We start from the raw sequence: 3,899 nt of genomic DNA, 5'->3' as shown, positions 1-3,899 counted from the left end.
CCTGGATCAATAACGTCTCCATTTCTAACATGGATTATGTGCAGTGTACCAGTGCCAGCTTGAGTAGGATTTGCCAAGTGCACTAAAAGTTTGCACGGGTCACAGCTAAATGACAGTTATATTTTCCCCTCACAATATGAAGTCGTAATCCGGTTAAACAGTACCTTTTTAGAGTGTCTTCGGGGGGGGGGGGAGGTTACAACATGTTTTCTCCTTGCTGCCACTTAATAAAACATCACGTTGGTTGGTTACATTTACCACTGTGAAAAATACAATGTTCTAGTGGGAATGGTTCAGTTTGTATCTCCTGTGTTATCAGGGTTGGATCCATTAGGAGCTGAAGTGTACAAGTCCTTCATGGAAAAGGAAAGATTGGTTTGTACCATTAACAGATGTATATTGTAATACTTCTTCCAAAGATGACAAAGAAGTGCCAGTTACTGCTTCTCAGCTACCAGAGAAAGCCGTTGGTTTTGGGCACGTTCTAGAGAAATCTCGGCTCCCAAGTCAGGTGCCAAACCATAAGGTCTATTAATTTTCATGGTTTCTAATCACTTATCAAGTATGTTATGTTGGTCTGTTTGCCAACCCTGGTAAATCTAGGGAGGTTGTCCAAGGTCCAGTAATTGCATTGTGCCTCCTGTCCTAGACAGTGGTTTGTCTGTGTCCAATTGTTTCCATATAGAGTGCCTGAAGGTCCCAATTCCAATAAAAGGGTGTCACCCAAAGAGTTGTGCAGCTCTTGAGCAGTCTGGGAGGCCAGTCTTGGAGGGCTACACCTGGACCACAGATCTCCAGTTGAACAGCCCTGTTTTATAAGATAATGGAAAGTCACTGGACAGTACCAAAGACAACCAAAACAAAATTGCTTCCAATATGGTCTTATTAGCAACATTGTCACATGGTATAGTTTGTTGATTTGAGTAACCAATTACACGGAGTCAGTTGAGTAGTTCTTTCTTTTTATCCAATGTGTGTGTGTATGCAATAATTGTTGGCTTTGCAACGTGTTCTGCACCGTTTTCCCAACTGAACAGGGCACTCCGGTCATGAATTCTTAACCACTTTCTGTGTATTGCGGACATGCACACAATAAGCTATACCTTTTTCATTGAGGCTCTAAATGGAAAACAAGGCAAGTTTGATGCCAATAGACGTTTTATCCCACAATGGCACCTCTGCTATTGTGGCTTTCACTGATAGAGGCTCTTAGGCTCCCCGATACCAGCACTAATATAGGAAGCATCGTTGGAATGTGACCTCATTGGCTTTCAGAGTGTGAAGTGAAGAGGCTGCCTACCCATGAGATTAGTATGAAGGGAACTCCTTAAGGGGAGATTAACTCTTCTATTCAAGTTGGAAAACCTAAATCCTCTGTTTCTTGATGAATCGAATTTATCATTCGGCTCTAGACAAGGTGCTCTCAGGATAATGCGTGCCGGCAAAATATCAAAGCAAGAAACAGAAACGCTGAAATAAATGTAACAATAAAACTTCATTTCACACTTTGAAAGCACCCCCCAAAAAAAGTGGCAAAGACGGTGGACAATAAATTGTGTTTTTATAGAACTCCATTGTACTTACAGTATTTGTGAATTAATTAGATGTATCATGGAAATAATCTGTTCTATAGAGCTAAACATTTTAGCGGCTGGCATGACTGAGGCACGACTATACTATGTTACACCTAGTAGGACATAGTTGTCCCTGCTATAGAGAAGCTGATAATAGAAGATGCATAAGTCCAACTTTAGTGATCCATATAATGGTTTAAAGGTCCTAGCAACTGCTCATCGTTAACTTCACATTAAAACCTTTCTACTTTACCACAAAGACCTTTTATGGGACTTTCATTCCACTCAGTTTAATGGTACCAATTCTGTACCCATAATACAATAACCCATTGAAGGGGTTAAATTTATTCACTTTATCCTTCTGGTCATTGAGCGTTTATAGAAATAAAGAAACTGTGGCATCTGCAAACACTTCATCTAAAGACAATTTAAAAGATTGAATGAAGCAGTAATATATATAGATTTAGTTGCTATGGGGCTGCAGCTGACATCTCACTAGTGGTTCCTAGCTATGCCATTGTCTTTGGATAAGGACACTTCATCGACCACATACACAATGCAATTGCAATTTTTCCCTTTGTCAAATATAGAATACCTGATTGTACATCTCCGTCTTTAAATTGTCTTTATTGAATCAAATTACATTGACTCTTAACAGATGCAACAAAGCAAAAATGCTGAACCCCACCCTCCCCCCAAGCCCAGGTGTTTACATGTGTCTGAAAGCAGTGTGTAGTGATGAATAAAGTTAAAAGAAAACTGCTTGCATGGTGATGTGTGACCCTTCCGGTCACAAAGCATCACCTTGATCAAACATCTCTAGATAGTCTTCCAGTCTGAAGACTATTGCTTGTTATTCATTTTTCTACGAATAACAAGCTCCACACCCAATATGGTGTGGAGCTTTAAGTAAAGTGAATGGTCTGATTTCTAGATATTTTGACAGTAGTTAGAAGCTTTTTTTTGATAGACCAACGTGGCTTCTGTGAACATGAGATATTTGTTGTTGGATTCCTACACAACACTATCTGCTACCTTTGGTATTAGTAGTGGTGGAAAGCTTAATTGATAGGCCAAGCAGGTCCACTCTGCTTAAGTCACTAGAAGCTTAGCCCCAGTAAGTATAATTGTGCAAGTGATTTGGTCAAAGTATTTCACAGATCCATGTTATTAAAAGGAGTCTGGAAGCTCATTTGAGAATCCATTAACAATAACAAGCCACGTATCCCTTAAGCCGGTAAGCTGGTTGACATTGCTCAAGTCTAGTGCCATGTAGTTCCTTCTTATTGTTTTTTTTTTACATTTGGGGAGGAGTTTTTGTATTTGACCCTTCTGAAGGTGCGTGCTATTCCATTATTTTAATATTCTTTTTAATATTGTCATATCAGCCGTTCAGGGTAGGGGCTCTGATTTTTTTAATGTGATGTGGAACTGGATATGTCCCCTATGCCAATTCTTTCTTAAGCTGGCCATAGATGTTGAGATTTTTAAAAGATGTGATCGTGAGACTACGATCTTCTCGGAACGATGGTACGAATTTACCATCAACTAAAAAGACCAATTTGCCAGGAAAACAAAGGGGAGCTGTCTGCTTGGCCCTGCAAACATAGATAGATTGCACTGGGACCGACAAAGATTTTTTGACCTGGCCGATCAATTTCCTGACAGATGTCGGCCGAAAAATCGTAAGATGTACGATCGTTCGAATCCCACTAACCGCACGATAATTTCGATAATTTCGGTCGTTCAGCAAGAAGAATCGTCGCGTCTATGGGGAGCTTTACTGTAAGGTTCTATGGCAATTTGTTCCCTCTGTTCACCATTTTATTGTTATGCTTGTGATGTGACCCCAGGCCACAAAAAGCTGACATAGTAGCCACATGTAGATCTTGTTGATTGCACTAAACCAAACAAAAATAGTGGCTCTCCACAGTTTCATTTCCCCATCTACAACCGTATGGAGATTGTGAAATTATTACAAATCCAAGCAAGTTTGTGGGAACCAACACGAGAATCAAGGGCAGAAAAACCAGATCCTTCAAAATGACCACCAGCTGCTCATTATGTTGAGCTCACCTTGGCCAACTGGGAGGACAACTGGGAGGAATAAAAAATGCAGCGAGTCTGCTTTTCTATTTTCAGTTCTTGCTTCCTGCTCAATGGAGCAAAACATTGAGTTTGCCATAAATCAATGGAGATGGCTGTTTTCATTCCCAGAACTTTCTGTGCATTTGCAAAGCTGCTTGCCCTGGTCTCTGGAGAGAGTAAAGCCAGAAGCACTGGGAAGATGTGTGTCTTGTTACAAAAACAAACCCTTCTGAGATT

Source organism: Xenopus laevis, chromosome 5S (genome assembly GCF_017654675.1).
Source record: "Xenopus laevis strain J_2021 chromosome 5S, Xenopus_laevis_v10.1, whole genome shotgun sequence".
NCBI classification, from domain to species: Eukaryota; Metazoa; Chordata; class Amphibia; order Anura; family Pipidae; genus Xenopus; species Xenopus laevis.
The sequence above is the reverse complement of the archived record's forward strand: the minus strand, read 5'-3'. Positions refer to the sequence as shown.